General features: G+C 42.4%; 1 protein-coding gene across 1 annotated transcript in view; it reads right to left on the bottom strand.

Moving 5' to 3' along the window:
- Positions 1-18,647, bottom strand: part of LOC122558863 (sodium-coupled neutral amino acid transporter 3) — a 137,671-nt gene extending 119,024 nt beyond the window's left edge. Inside the window, exon 1 of the mRNA XM_043707722.2 lies at positions 18,406-18,647. The gene's annotated coding sequence lies outside the window, so the exon portion shown is untranslated. The remainder of the gene's footprint in view (positions 1-18,405) is intronic.
- Between the last annotated feature and the right edge of the window lie 1,793 nt (positions 18,648-20,440).

The raw sequence follows: 20,440 nt of genomic DNA, 5'->3' as shown, positions 1-20,440 counted from the left end.
CTCCTGCTGCCTGTGCTTACCAATTGTATTCTGGTATTGGCAGCACGTTATCAGAGTCAAGTGGTTTGTTAGCAACATCAATTGTCAATTGATTGGATTACAATGGCGGATGGGCTACCAATTTTGGCACCAACCACCAAACCTTCTTTGGCCCTCTCAAAATAGCCTGCCCCTTGTTTCACAAAGACTAAGTTAGGGATGTCTGTGATGGTTAACCACCTTAGGTGTTTTACACTCCCACCCCAAAGGCATGCACAAGATGAGGTGGGACGTAAAATCCAGCCTATTGTATCAGGACTAAGTGTCAATTGGAAGCTGTAATGGTCCTGTGGAGCTGACCTTTGGGAAAATGGAGAAGCAGCTCCCCCTCTCATCTCTGATGAAGGGGACACTGGATAAATAAGGCATACCTCAAACAATTCTGAATGGAAGAAGTGGAGTTATGGCTATGGAGTATTTGATCAGTTCTGAGGAATGGTCACTGGACCCAAAATGTTAACTGATTTTTCTCCACAGATGCTGTCAGACCTGATGAGTTTTTGCAGCAATTTCTGTTTTTGTTTCTGATTTCCAATATCCACAGCTCTTTCTGAATATTTGATGTTTGCTGTTGACTTCAAGTGCAATTATCATTTATTACAAAACATTCTGTGTTTCACTGAACCTGACATTTACTGGGAAGAAGCTGAAGATCCTAGCACCATCATCTCCATTGTATCAATAATGTACAAGTCAGCTTGTGGATTGCTGCTTTACCACACTCAGTTCTTTTGTGTCAATTATGGTCAAAATATCAATTAGTATCAGGCAGTACAACAAGCCCTGTGGAAGCTTCACTTACACTGACACCTTGAAGATATCTGAACCAGTCTGAAAAATCCCACTTCCCTCCCAAAAGATGGACAGCATTTTTATTAAATACAATGCCAATACAAAAACTAAGTATCAGATGGCAGCACTTCCTTGGAAAAGACAGCTGGAAAGCAATGCACAAAAATGATTCACTGGCATTCCGTCAATCAGTTCTTTCTCATACTTTACCTTGCACTACAAAGCAATTAATTTGATAATACTGAGAGTCAGAGATGACTAATTTTTTGATTCTGCTACCACTAAGTTGACCAAATGATTTTATCAATAACAAGAAGAAAATCTCAGCAGGTCTGATAACATTGTGTGGGGATGTTCACCAATAATTGCACAGTGTTCAGTACCATTCACGACTTCAAATACTGAAACGATCCATGCTCAAATGAAACAAGATATGGACAATATCCAGGCTTGGTCCGACAAGTGGCAAGTAACATTTGCACCACACAAATGCCTGACAATGACCATCATCAATATCAGCCACTCCAACCACTGCCCTTTGACATTCGACAGTATTACCATCACTGAATTCCCCCACTGTCAACATCCTTGAGGTTACCATTGACCAGAAACTCAACTGGACTCACCACAGAAACACAGTGGCTATAAGAGCAGGTCAGAGACTAGGGAATACTGCGGCGAGCAACTCACCTCCTAACACCCCAAAGTCTATCCACCATCTATCACAGGACTGTGATGGAATACTCCCCACCTGCATTGATGGGTGCAGCTCCAACAACACTCAAGTAGCTTGACACCAACCAGTCCAAAGTAACCTGCTTGATTGGCACCACATCTACAAACATTCAATCCCTCCACCACCGGCGCTCAGGAGCACCAGTGTGTACTATCTACAAGATGCGCTGCAGAAATTCACCAAAGATCCTTAGACATCACCTTCCAAACCCACAACCACTTCCATCTAGAAGGACAAGGGTAGCAGGTACTTAGGAACACCACCACCTGCAAATTCCCCTCCAAGCCACTCATCACCCTGACTTGGAAATATACCGTCGTTCCTTCACAGTTGTTGGGTCAAAATCCTGGAATTCCCTCCCTACTGGCATTGTGGGTCAACCCACAGCAAGCAGACTGCAGCAATTCAAGAAGGCAGCTCACCAATACCTTTTAAGGGCAAATAGGGATGGGCTATCAATGCTGGCCAACCAGTGACGCCCAAGACCCACAAATGAATTTTTAAAAAAATTTGTGGAGAGGAAGCAGAGTTAATGTTTCGGCTCCAGAGACCCTTCTTCAGAACTTTATCATTTGGAGGTTAGTGATGGTGTGATCTTAGTACTCTTCGACTTAGGATAACAGGGAATTATCACTGGTTAGCTATGTGACTTACTTCCCAAGGGGCATGCAGAGCCAAGAGATTTTTTTTAATCAATGCTGAAATTCTACTGAAGCCAGTACTTGGTTGGGGAAGGGAAGCTAGATCTATGATGGATGCAGGTACTGTATATTGAAAACTTCATGGAGAAACAGTAAGACTGAGAATAAAATTTGTATCTAACGCTACATTCTTAACAAGTTAAAGCTTGCAATTAACATCTCTAGTCTGCAGGACACAAAACCTGGATAAAATTCAACTTATATAGGCAGATGATACATTTAACCCATCAGACTTTTCAAAGTTTTTGGCACAGGTCCTCAATGAAGTACTCATGAATTTTGTTTTTATTCTTTCATGGGATGCAGGTGCCTTTATCAATACCAGCATTTGCTGCATGCTCCTAATTATCCCTAAATTGAATGGCTTGTTTGGCCCTTACAGCGGACAATTAAGAGTCAACTAGAGTCTGGAGTTACAGTAGACCAGTCCAGGTAAGAACGACAGATTACTTTCCCAAAGGAACATGAAGGATCCAGTTGGGTTCTACTTTTGATTTTTTGATTTGATTTATTATCGTCATCTGTACCCAGGTACAGTGAAAAGTTTTGTTTAGTGTGCAACACAGGCAGGTCATACCATACAAAGTCCATTAGGGTAATAGAACAGAGCAAGGGGTACAATGTTATAGTTGCAGAGAAGATTCACAAAGAGTGAGCTCAACATTTAAATTTAAAATTTAAGAGGTCCATTCTGATAACAGTGGCGAAAGAAGCTGTTCTTGAGTCTGTTGGTAGCTGTGTTTAATCTTTTGTATCTTCTACCTTATAAAAGAGGTTGGAAGAGATTGTAATCTGGGTGGAAGGGGTAATTGATTATGTTGGCTGTCTTCCCGAAGACAATTCCAACAGTTTCATGGTCACTACTACTGAGACTAGCTTTCAACTCCAAATTTATGGTTTTATGGGATTTGAACCCATGTTTTCAGAGCATTAGCCTATCCCTCTGGATTACGAACCCAGTGACATTATCACCAGCTCCCTCATCAATGTGTATTTCTGTGCTTATAATGCAGGAATAGTGTTGATTTGTAAGCTTAATATATTTTAAATTAAATACATTTTTTTAAACACTACATCTACTACTTCTCTATTATCTGATAAATTTCACTGAATCACAATATTACAGTGCAGAAAGGGGCCATTCAGCCCATTGTGTCTATACTGGCTGTTCAAATGGGCATCATTGCTAATTACCAATCTCCTGCTTTATCTCCATACCCTTGCTCATCAATTCTAATCAAATAATCATGCAATGCCCTTTGAATGCCCGAAACGTTGATAAGTCTGATGGGTTAAATGTATCATCTGCTATGCACGCTGAATTAGAGCCGTTATTTGTGCAAGCTTTAACATTTTGAAAAAACATTAATTGGTTGCCTCATTTCTTTATCACAATATCATAGTAATTGAAGCAAGATTTGACCATTTGGCCCATTGAGTCTGCTCTGCCACTCCTTAAGATCATGGCTGATCTATCCATTGTCTTAGTTCCCCCTCCCTGCATTATCTCCATAACTGTTCATTCATACAATGCAAAAACCCATCCAACTGTGCCTTGAATATATTTAATGAAGCTGCCCCTACGGCTTTCTTGGGCAGAGAATTCCATAGATTCATTACTGTCTGGGAAAAGCAATTCCTCCTTATCTCTGTACTAAATCTACTCTCCCTACATTTGATGCCATGCCCCTTAGTTCTGGTCTCACCCACCAGCGGAAACAACTTGTTCGTCTCTATCTTAACTATCCCTTTTATAATTTTATATCTTTCTATAAGGTTCCATCTCATTCTTCTAAATTCTAGCGAGTTCAGTCCCAGGCGGCTCAACCTCTCCTCATAGGGTAACCCCCTTGTCTCCTGAATCAACCTGGTGAACCTCCTCTGCACTGTCTCCAAAGCCAGTATATACTTCCTCAAGTAAGGAGACCAGAACTACGCTCAATACTCCAGGTGTGACCTCATCAACACCTTGTGCAATTGAAGCAGAATTTCTGTGCTCTTAAATTCCATCCCTCTAGCAATATTCTATTTGCCTTCCTGCAAATCAACTTTTAGCGATTCATGTACGGGCACTCCTAAGTCCCACTGCACAACAGCATGCTGTAATCTTTCACCATTTAAATAATACTCAATCTTTCGCCATTTAAATAATACTCTGACCTACTACTTTTATTTCCAAAGTGGACAACCTCACACTTACCAACATTGTATTCCATCTGCCAGACCCTTGCCCACTCACTTAAACTGTCTAAATCTCTGTGTAGACCCTTCACATCCTCTGCCCAGTTTGCTTTACCACTCAATTTAGCGCCATCAGCAAACTTGGATATGTGACACTCAGTCTCCTCTTCCAAATCATGTATATGTATCATGAACAGTTGTAGACCCAACACTGCACCCTGCGGCACCCCGCTTATGACTGATCGCCAACCACAGAAATAACAATTTATCCCAACTCTGCTTTCTATTGGTTAACCAGTCCTCTATCTATGCTAGTACATTTGCACACCTCCATGCATTCTTATCTTATGGAGAAGTTATTATTACAGAGGTGGGTGCTAGCTATTTACACCATGCTCTTGTGTTACTGGTGGTTACCTAACACAACCTTCTAGTCTGTTCCTAGTGCTTTTTTACCCCTCTGCCAAACTTAGTAGCAACATCCTAGCTACTGAAATGAATATAGGAGTTTTGTGGTGGTTAACAACTTTATGAACAGAAACAACTTTAATAGTCCAATATGTCCTTTGGTTGCATTGATCCAGACCTCAGAACGTCAAGTATATTAAATGATGCTGATACAAATATAAAATTCTATAGCAAGACTATTAGATATCAAGAATATTTGAACACACCCAAAAATATACAGAAAATTTGATTCCACATAATTATAATCCTCCCCTCACTTTGGTCTCTGTCAGACCCCTCCCAGCAGATGAAGATGCCTAACTCAGAAGTGCTCAACTATATGTGGTCAAGACGGGTGATACGTTTTAGGCACAGATAATCAGACAGCTCCCAACAATATCAAACATGAACAAAAGTGTCAAACTGTAAAGACATTTAAACTTGGTGATTTTTGTTTATTTTTGATGGTGCTAAAATGGATTATGTTTTTAACCCAAAGTGAATGATTGTCATTGCTAATATGCAACATTCAGCATGCTGTGTAAAACACACTGTATGTTCAGTTAGAACAACAGTGCAATTGCAATGTTTTCAGTGCCCTACACTGTGTTTAGCTTTTAACAGTATATCGAAGATGTATCTAAATGAAGAGGAGCATAATTCATTTATCAAGAGCAGGAAATCGTGTATAATCCATGCTTGCAAATAAAATTTATTGAAGATTTGATTGACATTGATGACATTGATTTGATTTATTGTCACGTGTACCTAAGTACAGTGAAAGCTTTGTTTACGAGCAGTACAGGCTGATCATTGTAATCAAGGATATACAGATCACAGGGTGAAAAAAAAATACTTGGACAGAGTAGAAAATACTTGGACACAGTAAGGCAAACAGGTTACACCACACAGGACATGCGTGAGACAGGATCAACATTAATAAGATCAACATTATTTAAATTATATTGAAAGGTTTTAATGCCACTAAGCACCAAAGCATCCTCACCACAATTGATGCAGATTTTGTATTACTGTTATTATTTTGATATGTTAGAATGATACCATATGGGATGACACAGCCAATCTCAGGCACACACCATAAGACCATAAGCTATAGCTGCAGAATTAGGCCATTCAGCCCATCAAATCTACTCTGTCATTCAATCATAGCTGATATGTTTTTCAACCCAATTCACCTGCCTTCTCCCCTTAACCCTTAATTCACTTACCAATCAAGAATCTATCTCTGTCTTAAATACAGTCAATGAATTGGCCTCCACAGCCTTCTGCGGTAATGAGTTCCATAGATTAACCTCCCTCTGGCTGAAGAAATTCCTCATCATCTCAATGTCAATCAAGTCATAGTAATTTTTATCACTTTTTCAGTCATGTAGGCTATTGTGTCTCTTCTTCAGTTTATTTTAACATGTTATAAAGAATGAACTGACTCTGGGCTATTTAGTGCTTTTTCATTAAAGAGAGATAACTGGTGGTGGTTTAAGCTTACCCCTCTGATTAGTGGAGAGACTGAGGAGGAGGATCTTTCTGGTAACCTCAGCTGGTGTGGGAATTGAATTCTTACAGTATGGCATGACCGATAACATTAACAAACCAGCCATACAGGTTTATTAAATGTTATGTTGTTTTTCAGACTGGAGGCCTGTGACCAGTGGAATGCCACAAGGATTGGTGCTGGGTCCTCTACTTTTTGTCATTTACATAAATGATTTGGATGCGAGCATAAGAGGTACAGTGAGTAAGTTTGCAGATGAACCAAAATTGGAGGTGTAGTGGACAGCGAAGAAGATTACCTCAGATTATAACAGGATCTGGACCAGATGGGCCAATGGGCTGAGAAGTGGCAGATGGAGTTTATTTCAGATAAATGTGAGGTGCTGCATTTTGGGAAAGCAAGTCTTAGCAGGACTTATACACTTAATGGTAAGGTCCTAGGGAGTGTTGCTGAACAAAGTGACCTTGGAGTGCAGGTTCATAGCTCCTTGAAAGTGGAGTCGAAGGTAGATAGGATAGTGAAGAAGGCGTTTGGTATGCTTTCCTTTATTGGTCAGAGTATTGAGTACAGGAGCTGGGAGGTCATGTTGCGGTTGTACAGGACATTGGTTAGGCCACTGTTGAAATATTGCGTGCAATTCTGGTCTCCTTCCTATCGGAAAGATGTTGTGAAACTTGAAAGGGTTCAGAAAAGATTTACAACTATGTTGCCAGGGTTGGAGGATTTGAGCTAAAGGAAGAGGCTGAACAGGCTGGGGCTGTTTTCCCTGGAGCGTCGGAGGCTGAGAAGTGACCTTATAGAGGTTTACAAAATTATGGGGGACATGCATAGGGTAAATAGGTAAAGTCTTTTCCCTGGGGTGGGGGAGTCCAGAACTAGAGGGCATAGGTCTAGGGTGAGAGGGGAAAGTAATAAAACAGACCTACGGGGCAACGTTTTCACACAGAGGGTGGTACGTGTATGGAATGAGCTGCCAGAGGAAGTGGTGGTACAATGGCAACATTTAAGAGGCATTTGGATGGGTATATGAATAGGAAGGGTTTGGAGGTATATGGGCTGGGTGCTGGCAGGTGGGACTAGATTGGGTTGGGATATCTGGTGGGCATGGATGGGTTGGACCGAAGGGTCTATTTCCATGCTGTACATCTCTATGACTCTAAACCCCCAAATATTTCTGTCTTGATTGTCAGACTGAAGACTTAAAGGTAAAAAGCCACATAAACAAGGGGAAACATGATGGCTCAGTGAGTAGCACTGTTACCTCACAGCACCAAGTTACGATTCCACCCTCCAGCAACTGGCTATGTGGACTTTGCACGTTCTCCCCGTGTCAGCATGGGTTTCCAGCGTGTGCTCTCATTTTCTCCCACAGTCCAAAGATGTGCAGGTTCGATGGACTGACTTTGCTAAATTGTTCATAGTGTCCAAGGATGTGCAAGCTAGGTAGATTAGCTGTGGGAAATGTAGGGTTACAGGGATGTGGATCTGGTTGGGATGCTCTTCAGAGGATTGGCTTGCACTCAATGGGTCAAATGGCCTGCTTCCACACTTGTAGGGATTCTACAGTTCTATGAAGTTTGTTTATAAATAGCAGAAGAAAGATGGAACAAGAAACAGACATCTCTGAATGCATTTCCACATGGAGTTTAGCTTGTCTCCCCTTAATATGGAGGAAGGACCTTGGAAACCTTAGGAAAATGGAGTAATCAGTCACTTGTTGCCACTATTCTATTAAAGTTTAACCAGCTGAGCAGACTGAGAAGCTTTCACCACCTATACCCACGAACTCCATTCACAATTATAAAGCAAAAACCACAATGGAAGAATTAGATAGTAATACTAAGATGCAGGAGGAGGTTGAAAAACAGCAGAAGGCCTACTTTCCTCCATCAGTATCGGGGAATGCCAGCCTTTAGTTCTGATAACTTTCCCAGTACTCTTTCTCTCGTGATTATGATCATTTTAAGTTCCTCCATCTCTTTGATCGCCTGATTTTCAAGTATTTATTGATTGCTTTTATGTTTTCTACAGTAAAACAGACACAAATTACCTGCTTAACAATTATGCCATGTCCATATTTCCATTATTTAGTAGGCAGTGTGTCAGTCGCGTAACCTGAAGATTGTGAGTTTGACCCTCACACAGGACAGTACGTTTTGGGCCGAAGGGCCTGTACTGCGCTTTAATGTTCTATGAAGTGACACTCACTTCAGTTACTCTTTCCCTCTTCAAGTAAAAACTCTTACCGTCAGTTGTTATATTTCCAACCAACTTTCTCTTATAAACTAATATTTCCCTGCTTATGTATTTTTTAATCATTCTTTTCTAAACATTTGTCCAATTTTCTGACCTGCCACAAATTTTCACTGCATTGTGTCCATTAGCTTTCAATTGAAGTGTATCCCCAGTTAGCGATGAATCATACATGCCTTTCATATAGATTTTCTTGCTCAAGAAAGAAACTTAATTTAACAGTTAAATCCTATATGCAAAACAGGCTAGATTCCAGAAAGGACTAACCCTTAAAGTTCAAAAAATTCCTATACTCTCAAGCTGTTTCGAGCAGTATTCTTTGTGCACTTTGCATGGTTAAAAAGATGACTAGTATTTATTTTAGCTGAAACTCTACACAGATGAACCAGCAGTGTTAACTGGAGAAACCAATTTGAATAGCTGCTTTGCTAACCAACTGCAGTTGCCTGATCCAAGTATCCCTGACTATGATGAAAATTAAGTTAACTACAAAGTGTAGATAAAAACTAAAGTAGACAATATTTTAGACAGAGATAAATCCTTAAAATTACCTCACTCAACAAATTAAATTCAATTCATCAACCTGTTCAGACAGGTGTACTGGGACTTGAACCCAGATCAAGGACACTGCCACCACAGCAGCCTGTAAATTTCCAAAATTTGTACTGGCTCAGTGAGCTGCTGTCTGGGTGCTTGCTTACCTTGTGCACTCAGCAAGAGAACTTTTACTTTTTAAAATTCTTTCTGGGACAAGGTGTCGCAGAGTAGGCCAGCATTTACTGTCCATGTCTAATAGTTCTTGGGATGGTGATGATGAACTACCTTCTTGAACCGCTGCAATCCATGAGCTGTAAGGACACCTGAAGTGCCATTAGGGAGGGAGTTCCAGAACTCTGAAATCCATCCTCTGCTAAAAAGCTTACCTCTCACTTCTCCTTTAACCTTACCCCTTTTTTACCTTAAACCTATGTCCCTAGTGATTGACATTACTACCCTGGGAGTAAAACTCTTGACTATCCTATTCATGCCTCTCAAAATTTTATAAATGAATATCAGGTTGCCCCTCATCCTTCAATGTTTAAGCGAAAACAAACCAATCTCTTCTCATAGCTAGTACCCTCCAACCAAGGAAACATCTTGGTAAACTGTTTCTGTACCCTCTCAAAAGCTTCTATATCTTTCTGGAAGTGTGTCAACTAGAACTGAACGCAATATTCCAAATGTGGCCCAACTAACGTTCTATATAGCTGCATCATAACTGGCCAATTTTTATACTCTGTACCTCTAATGATGAAGGCAAGCATGCCATACACCTTCTTGACCACCTTATCCACTTGTGTTACCAATTTTAGGAAACTGAGGACCTGAACATCTGGATTCTTCTCTATGTTGATGCTACTAAGGGTTCTGCCATTTACTGTACACTTCCCTACTGCATCAGATCTTCCAAGATGTATCAGCTCACATTTGTCTGGATTAAACTCCATCTGCCATTTCTTCACCCATGTCTCCAGCTTTTCTATATCCTGCTGTATCATAGAGTCATAGAGATGTACAGCACAGAAACAGACCCTTCGGTCCAACTCGTCCATGCCCACCAGATATCCCAATCCAACCTAGTCCCATCTGCCAGACCCCGGCCCATATACCTCCAAACCTTTTCTATTCATATACCCATCCAGATGCCTTTTAAATGTTGTAATTGTACCAACCTCCATCACTTCCTCTGGCAGCTCATTCCATAAACATACCACCCTCTGTGTGAAAAGGTTGCCCCTTAGGTCTCTTTTATATTTTTCCCCCTCACCCAAAACCTATGCTGTCTGGTTCTGGACTCCCCAGATCCCAGGGAAAAGACTTTGCCTATTTATCCTATGTATGTCCCTCATGATTTTATAAACTTCTAAACGCTCCAGGGAAAACAGCCCCAGCCTATTCAACCTCTCCCTATAGCTCAAATCCTCCAACCCTGGCAACGTCCTTGTAAATCTTTTCTGAAACCTTTCAAGTTTCACAACATCTTTCCGATAGGAAGGAGACCAGAATTGCAAGCAATATTCCAACAGTGGCCTAACCAACGTCCTGTACAGCCACAACATGACCTCCCCTGTACTCAATACTCTGACCAATAAAGGAAAATATACCATATGCCTTCTTCACTATCCTATCTACCTCCGACTTCATTTTCAAGGAGCTATGAACAAGGTCTCTTTGTTCAGCAACACTCCTTAGGAGCTTTCCATTAAGTGTATAAGTCCTGCTTAGATTCTCTTTCTCAAAATGCAGCACCTCAGATCATCTGGCAATCCTCCTCACTATTCGCAGCTCTCTCAATCTTTGTGTTAATATAATGTCAATATAATAAAAGGAGGAGGCTTTGGGTGTTTTTAAGTATTGTGGTAGACAAGATGGGATCTATCATCGAATGCTGAAGGTGGCAGGTGAGAAAATCGCTGGAGTTCCGTATGAAATCTTCAAGGATTCAAACTTATGAATCAGGCTACTTACATTCTTAGATTAGATTAGATTACTTACAGTGTGGAAACAGGCCCTTCAGCCCAACAAGTCCACACCGCCCCGCCGAAGCGCAACCTACCCATACCCCTATCTTTACCCCTTACCTAACACTACGGGCAATTTAGCATGGCCAATTCACCTGACCTGCACATCTTTGGACTGTGGGAGGAAACCGGAGCACCCGGAGGAAACCCACGCAGACACGGGGAGAACGTGCAAACTCCACACAGTCAGTCGCCTGAGGCGGGAATTGAACCCGGGTCTCTGGCGCTGTGAGGCAGCAGTGCTAACCACTGTGCCACCGTGCCGCCCACATGTGCCACCGTGCCGCCCAAATCATTTATATCTTATATCTCCTCCAAATCATTTATATCTTTTACAAACAACAGAGGTTCTAGTATTGATCCCTGCAGAACACCATTGTTCCCAGATCTCCAGTTAGAAAAGTACCCTCCCACCACTATTCTCTGTCTTCTTTGACCAAGCCAATTCTGTATCCACCTTAACAGCTCACTGTCATGAGGGACCTTGTCAAAGGCGTTGCTTAAATCCATATAGACAACATCAATCACCCTGTCCTCATTAATCATCATTCTGAAAAAACTCAATCAAGCTTGTGAGACATGGCCTTCCCCGCACAAAATCATGCTGCCTATCATTGAAAAGTTCATAATTTTCCAAATGTGAAAGGACAGATCCCATCTTGTTTACCTCAATACTTTTAAAACACCCAACACCCCCTCCTTTTAGGGCAGCATGGTGGCTCAGTGGTTAGCACTGCTGTCTCACAGTGCCAGGGACCCAGGTTTGATTCCAGCCTCGGGTGACTGTCTGTGTGAAGTTTGCACATGCTCCCTGTGTCTGCATGGGTTTCCTGCAGGTGCTCTGGTTTCCTTCCACAGTCCAAAGATGTGCAGGTCAGGTGAATTGGCCATGCTAAATTGCCCATAGTGTTAGGTGCATTAATCAGAAGGAAATGGGTCTGGGTGGATTACTCTTTGGAGGGTCAGTGTGGACTTGTTGGGCCAAAGGGCCGGTTTCCACACTGTCGGAAATCTAATCTTTTCTTTATTGACATGCCCCAGAATGTCAACATACCCCTCCTTAGACTCACTATCCACCATGTCCTTCTTTGAAAACACCGATGCAAAATATTCATTAAGAACCTTACATCTTTCTCACCCAAATCCCTCCTTTGTTCCTGAGTGGACATCCCCTTTTCGTAGTTACCCTCTTGCTCCCTACACATGTGTAAAACACCTTGGGATTTTCCTTAATCTTGTTTGCCAAAGGCATTTCATGGCCCCTTTTAGTCCTCCTAATTCCTTGCTTGTGGTCTTTCCTGCTATCTTTATATTCTTCAAGGACTCTGTCTGCTTTCAGTTTCCAAATGTTATGTTTTTCTTTTTGACTTAGCTCTCAATTTCTCTGGTAATCCAAGGTTCCTGAATGATGATATATCCAAGTGAGGATGATATGTGGCTTAAAGGAAAAATTGCAGCTGGTGTTGCTTCCAAGCATATGCTACCCTCGTTCTTCTAAGTGGTAGAGGTTTGGACGTTGCAGTCTGAAGACACTGGAAAATTGCTGTGGTTCATTTATAGGTGGTACACACAGCTGCCATTGGGAGTAGTGAGGGAGTGAATGTTGAAGATGGAGGATGGAGTGCCAATCACGTGAGACATTTGATCTGGACATATTGAGCTTCTTGAGTGTTGTTGGAAATGTATTCATCCTGGCAAATGGAGAGTATAACACCACATTCCAGATTTATATATTACGGACATTTGAAAGACTTTGGGGAGTCTGGATGTGAGTCAGTCTCCAAGGAATTCCCAGCTTCTGACCTGTTCTTTTAGGGTTGGCCATGTTTTGGTCAATGGTAACCTTCAGGATGTAGATAGCAAATGCCTCTACAACAGTAATGCCTTTAAACACCAAGGGAAGGTGAGGTTAGATTCTCCAAATTGGAGATAATCATTGTTGGGAAAGGGTATGGAATGAACATCAAATATCATTTACAAAGATGTGCAGGTCAGGTGAATTTCTCACACACATTCTGTCCAGGTCTTGCTAGATATCATACAGACTGTTTCAGTGTCTGAGGAGTCAGAAATGGTGATGAATGTTGTATAATAATCAACAAATAGCTGAAGACGGTTGGACCTAAGACACTATCCTGAAGATTTCTTGCAGTTGTCTTCTGGTACTAAGTTTATTAGCCTCGAACAACCACAAACATCTTCTTGTGTGTTCAGTATGAATCCAGCCAGTAGAGAGGTCTTCCTCTTTATTCTCATCTACTCCATTTTGCTAGGGCTCCTTGATGCCTAAATCAGTCAGGAGCAGTTATTCTTAACTCACCTCTAGTCCAGTCTCATTTCCATTTTGAAGCAAGGCTACGATGAAGCCAAGAGATGAGTGGCCATGGGGGAACACAAGATGAGTTTCAGTGAGCAGGTTATTGCTGAGTAAGTGCTACTTGATAGTACTGCCAATGATACCTCCATCCTTTTTACAATCTCGCTGAAATTCTACAGAGGCGAATCAGCAGGGCTGGTTAGAATAATCACTCCTAACTAGCCGCCAAATTAATGAACCAAAGCTGCTTCTCCAGTAAGGAGTTTGGTTATCCAGACTAAGACTGAAAGAAATTTAATTTGATAGTAATCTGTAATGTATTTGATAGTAATCTGTAGTTAAGTACTAAATGCAACCAGACTAGATTTTAACAGACATTAACCTTTAAAATTCCCTCATTCCTCAAATTCCTAAGCTCACACTATTAAACTGCATACTGTAACTGGGTGATATCTTTATGCTTGCTAGCTGGAAAGGAGAGCGAAAAGGTGAAAACTAAACAGAGACAGACAAATAGAGAGTAGCAATTTTAAAGATACTCCTAAGAAGCAAGAATGAATTAAAATACCAAGTATGAAATATAGTTTCAAAAACAGAAATTGCTGGAAAAGCTCAGCAGGTCTGGTAGTATCTGTGAAGAGAAACCAGAGTTAATGTTTCAAGTCCAGTGACCCTTCTCAGATTTGCGAAATACAGTTTGTCAGAGAAGCAGATACAGGGAAGTTCAGGAGGTGTGAAATAAGATACACGTGATAGAGACTGAGGTGAAATGAGAAAGAAGGGCACAAGTGCTTTGGCAGGCTGGATGACAGAATGTGTGTGAGAAAAGGAAAGGGATGTATGATCAAAGCCACAAGTGAGGAAAGTGAGGAACATTGCAAGGGACACAACAGAGACAGAAAGAGAGAAGTTTGAGACAGCTAAATAAATTGATTTATACTGGATAGAAAAACTACAGTTACACAGCAATTACTGAGACAGTATTGGCATCATGAAATTATTGAATGGCTACAGCACAGCAAGAGGCCATTTGGTCCATTGTATCTATGCCAACTCTCTGAAGGAGCACTTAGTGCAACCCCTGCCTTTTCCCTGCAGCCATGCATATTGTTCCTTTCAGATAATGACCTCCTTTGCTTTTGAAAACTTCAATTGAACTTCCTACATTCACTGTACTTTCAGGCAAATCCTAATTACGGTGACATGAAAAGTTCTTTTTCCATGTTGCCATTGCTTCTTTGATCAATTACTGAGAATCTGTGCCTTCTGGTTCTTTATTGTTCCGCCACTGGGAATAGTCTACTGTGTGTTTAATTCCTCATGATTCTGAACACTTCTATCAAACCTCTCAACCTCTTCTTCATGGAAAGCAGTGATCATCTTCAGCACTAAAGTCCCTTATCTCTGGAATCCTACGAGTGAACCTTTCCTGCACTTTCTCGACTGACTTCTCAACCTTATTATGTCTTTGTCCAGAACTGCACACAACACTCCATTTGACTAGTGCTTTATACAGGTTAAATACTTTGCTTTTGTACCGCGCGTCTCTAATGGTAAAGCCCAGGGCTGTTGTATGCTTTATTAACGAGGTAAAAACAATGACTGCAGATGCTGGAAACCAGATTCTGGATCAGTGGTGCTGGAAGAGCACAGCAATTCAGGCAGCATCCGACGAGCAGCAAAATCGACGTTTCGGGCAAAAGCCCTTCATCAGGAATAAAGGCAGAGAGCCTGAAGCGTGGAGAGATAAGCTAGGGGAGGGTGGGGGTGGGGAGAAAGTAGCATAGAGTACAATAGGTGAGTGGGGGAGGAGATGAAGGTGATAGGTCAGGGAGGAGAAGGTGGAGTGGATAGGTGGAAAAGGAGCTAGCCAGGTTGGACAAGTCTGGACAAGTCAAGGGGACAGTGCGGTGCTGGAAGTTTGAAACTAGGAAGAGGTGGGGGAAGGGGAAATGAGGAAGCTGTTGAAGTCCACATTGATGCCCTGGGGTTGAAGTGTTCCAAAGCGGAAGATGAGGCGTTCTTCCTCCAGGCGTCTGGTGGTGAGGGAGCGGCGGTGAAGGAGGCCCAGGACCTCCATGTCCTCGGCAGAGTGTGAGGGGGAGTTGAAATGTTGGGCCACGGGGCGGTTTGGTTGATTGGTGCGAGTGTCTCGGAGATGTTGGACTGTAAAACCTGTGCCCACACCTCCTCCCTCACCTCTATCCAAGGCCCTAAAGGAGCCTTCCACATCCATCAAAGTTTTACCTGCACATCCACTAATATCATTTATTGTATCCGTTGCTCCCGATGCGGTCTCCTCTACATTGGGGAGACTGGGCGACTCCTAGCAGAGCGCTTTAGGGAACATCTCCGAGACACCGCACCAATCAACCAAACCACCCCGTGGCCCAACATTTCAACTCCCCCTCACACTCTGCCAAGGACATGGAGGTCCTGGGCCTCCTTCACCACCGCTCCCTCACCACCCGACGCCTGGAGGAAGAACGCCTCATCTTCCGCCTCGGAACACTTCAACCCCAGGGCATCAATGTGGACTTCAACAGCTTCCTCATTTCCCCTTCCCCCACCTCTTCCTAGTTTCAAACTTCCAGCGCCGCACTGTCCCCTTGAACTTGTCCGGACTTGTCCGATCTGCCTAGCTCCTTTTCCACCTATCCACTCCACCTTCTCCTCCCTGACCTATCACTTTCATCTCCTCCCCCACTCACCTATTGTACTCTATGCTACTTTCTCCCCACTCCCACCCTCCTCTAGCTTATCTCTCCAAGCTTCAGGCTCACTGCCTTTATTCCTGATGAAGGGCTTTTGCCTGAAACGTCGATTTTGCTGCTCGTCGGATGCTGCCTGACCTGCTGTGCTGTTCCAGCAATAAAGTTTCAGCTTTGATCTCCAGCATCTGCAGACCTCACTTTCTCCTCTCAATTTATCCAGCCACCTTGACAAATTTGTATACATTTATTCCCATGTCCCTCTGCTCCTGACCCCCTTTTCGAATTATAAAATTTAGAATTTTATATTGTCTCTCCATGTTCTTCCTACCAAAATGAAACATCTCACCCTTTCCTGCATTAGCCGTTAGTCTATCCTTTTCACCAATCCGTCTATTTCTCTTGAAGTTCGACACCATCTTCCTTAACAATTTCAAGTTTTGGATTATCAGTGAATTTTCAATGAAGGGTCTGTACAAGGTCCTGGTCATTAGTGTGTATCAGGAAAACTTGCGGTCCTAACATTGACTCTGAGGGATTCCACTGTAATCCTATCTTCATGCCATAAAATAATTATTTATCACTACGTTTTGTTTCCTGTCACTCAGCTAATTTCATATCCATATTGCTGCTATCCTTTTCTTCATGAGCTTTGCAAGTTTGCTGCGTGGTATTTACTAAATGCATTTTGGGTAGTACACGTACAGCACATCAACAGCAACACCCACATCAACCCTCTCATTTATTAGATTAGATTACTTACAGTGTGGAAACAGGCCCTTCGGCCCAACAAGTCCACACCGACCCGCCGAAGCGCAACCCACCCATACCCCTATATGTACCCCTTACCTAACACTAGGGGCAATTTAGCATGGCCAATTCACCTGACCCTGCACATCTTTGGACTGTGGGAGGAAACCGGAGCACCCGGAGAAAACCCACGCAGACACGGGGAGAACGTGCAAACTCCACACAGTCAGTCGCCTGAGACGGGAATTGAACCCGGGTCTCTGGCGCTGTGAGGCAGCAGTGCTAACCACTGTGCCACCGTGCCGCCCCGGGAACATCCAGGGAACAGGAGAATCGACGTTTCGGGCATAAGCCCTTCTTCAGGAATTTCTGAAGAAGGGCTTATGCCCGAAACGTCGATTCTCCTGTTCCCAGGATGCTGCTTGACCTGCTGCGCTTTTCCAGCAACACATTTTCAGCTCCTCACTTGCAATGTTGTGCACACACACAGATACGAAATCGAAGTGCAATTTTACTGGCTTTCTTATTGTGCTGGATTCCAGCATCTGCAGTCATTGTTTTTACCTTCCTATTGTGTAAATCTTTTCAAATCAATCGCACACCGAAACCCACCTGACACTTTAAAAATACTAAGAAAAGAATACACGGTTCATATTAGTCACAATAATCCACGGTAGACAACTGTTTGGGGAGTTCTCCTCCACCGATCAGATTAAACCAGAACAGGGGACGCTGAAACCCAATTTGTTACTGGCACACATACACACACAATCTGATGACACTAAAAATACACCTTAAGGACAGTGTATGGTAGCACGGTAATTTGCAAGCTATGCCAAAGCGAAGAAGTGCGAGTATAGTTTCTCCAGATAATCTCAGAATGCCAAGATTCCCCCAGTTCTCCCAGTCGACTTCTGATTTTTGGGGCACACTTTGGGAGCAGGGTTTCAAAGGGCATCATGTCAACAGGCTGTAGCGGAAACCGGGCGCAGGCAGAGCATTAAAGTAAGCAACAGACAAAGACGAGCCGCCAGAGGAGTGAAATCCCTTGGTGATATGTCAATCTAAAGGTGGCTAGCCAGCTCAACTCTGCTCAGCGGGAATGGGCATTTAGCAGTGATCATACAGCTCTCGTTTCCACACGGTTCCCACTGCCCTCCTGATGTCTAGTTGCCCCAGACAGCCCGCCAGTGTCAATCTCACTTAGCGATGACCTGAAAAGCGCTGAGATCTGACGGGACTCCCCCCCCCCCCCCCCCCCACACACACACACACACACACAGAAAGGGAAATCAATCTCCCACCCCTTGTTAAAGTTAACAAAAAAAAACCACTTGTACGGGCAAAATGACACGGTGTTAAATCGCAGCCCAATATATTTTGTAGGGGGTGGAGGAGGCTTACCGGAGCTCTGTCTTCTGTTTGTGTGTATGTGTGTGTCGCTGCTTGTGAACACGTCCCTCTGTCTCCTTTAGTCTCGGCTCCTGTTCGCGGCCAGTCCGGGTTGTTGCTGCTGCTGCTGAGTGTCAGGGGCGCTGTAAATGAATAAAGGTCTGAGTCCAGGAGCCGGTCACCCTCCTGGGAAAAGCAGGAAATCGCGGGTGCGTGTGTCGGCAAGCTTTCCCACCAGCCAGCCCGCTCTGTTATGGTGCTGGGTCCGCCCCTGAGCTCCCTCTCCAGCCCCCTGTTAGCCCACCTCCTAGCGTCACACAACCAAAGAAGAACAGTAACATCATTCATTAACTGTACAAATGTGATCGCTGGACACAAGACTCTTTATAAATACACATCGGCAGTTTATAGACCAATGCATCAAGTCTTTGTATAAATATATAACTTCAGAGTTTATATATCAGACATTGTCCATCTGGAATTTATATATAGAGTACAAATAAATATATAAACTCAAGATAAATACACAAGTATCTACATATTATCTACCTAAAGGTTACATATAGATTGAGTCTTTATATAAACACTATGTACTTATTTAAATTTGAATATTGCTTTATCTAGAGTCCATATATTTTTTCCAGTTTACGAATGTTTCGCATCTATGTGGAAAGATAACGTATACATCTTAAACATGGAAACGGGGTAGACCAATCGGCCCTTCGAGCCCGCACACTGCCGTTCAATATGATCATGACTGATTATCCAACTCAGTCCCCTGTTCCCACTTTCTCCCCAAACCCTTTGCTCCCTTCAGCCCTAAGACTACCTCTAACTCCTTCTTGAAAACAGTCCATGTATTGGCCTCAGCACCATTCTGCAGCATTTTTATTGTCCACAATAAGCATCAATGTACATGAACAAAAAGAGAAACTGCTGAAAAATCTTTGGAGGTCTGGCGGCATCTGTGCAGAGAAATCAATTCATGTTTCAGGTCCAGAGACCACTCCTCAGAATGATCCTTCCTCAATGTACATGGTATCTGGAATTTATATCTGTATATAAACAGTATGTTCCGAGTTCATGTAGTATATATATATATATATATCAAGAATCTCAATATTGTGCATAGCTCAAGAGTTTTATTTTACAAGTATTAATCCAGTCTTTGTGTATATGTAGATGTACATTTCCCTTTACTTTGTCATTACTATATTTCATAAGCTGGTTAAATGGTTCAGAAAAATATATTTGTCTTTTCCAATCATCTACAAATAAATCTTGTTTCTGGGTGTCTTGAGTCAGGGACTCAATTTCACCAATAGCTGTAAAAATGTTCCCTAGTCAGGTGTCCTGACAGGCACGGTTTACAGATGATGAACATCTGGCACAGTGTGAACTTTCCAGCGCAAGTTTGAAAACAAAAAGCATTAATTAAAAAGATATAAATAATCCGGGAGGCTGATTTTTATTCAGGAGGCAATCTAAGTATATGTACTGCTGAGTGAAAATCGGGATTGAACAAAATCGAGACTTCTCGTCGCCTCAGTTCTCCACCTGTTAAATCAGAATGTACCCAGTAGCTCAGACAACAGATTTTTTTTTTTCGATTCGATCTGGTGGTTTTAGAACTAAAAGTGACAAAAAAAAAACCCAGTGAACTCTGAATCGTTCGGATGTGTGAATTAGGAAGGCGACACGCACTCACTGCTTCAGATTTTGTTTCTGTGAACTACCAGTCTCAGCATGTGTTGCGTCACTGATCTTTGTAAAGTCTGCTTGTGATATTTAAGACATTTTGATTTTAACATGTTACGTGCTTTAATAACTCTTCCATGAGGAGAGACATCCTTAAGACTCTTATATGTTTCAATGAGATCACTTTGCATTCTTCTAAACTTCAATGAGTGGAATCCCAACCTTTGTGTCATGTTCATAAAACAATTGCTCAATTCAAGGGATTAGCCAATCTTCTCTAAATTGCCTCCAATGAAATATCCTTCCTTAAATATGGGGATCAAACTCCTCACAGTACTCCAGACGTGGT

This window comes from Chiloscyllium plagiosum, unplaced genomic scaffold, assembly GCF_037043375.1.
Source record: "Chiloscyllium plagiosum isolate Xiang-an unplaced genomic scaffold, Cpla_swu_hap1 HiC_scaffold_14, whole genome shotgun sequence".
NCBI lineage: Eukaryota > Metazoa > Chordata > Chondrichthyes > Orectolobiformes > Hemiscylliidae > Chiloscyllium > Chiloscyllium plagiosum.
Note: the sequence above shows the minus strand (reverse complement) of the source record. Positions and strands in the feature narration are given on the sequence as shown.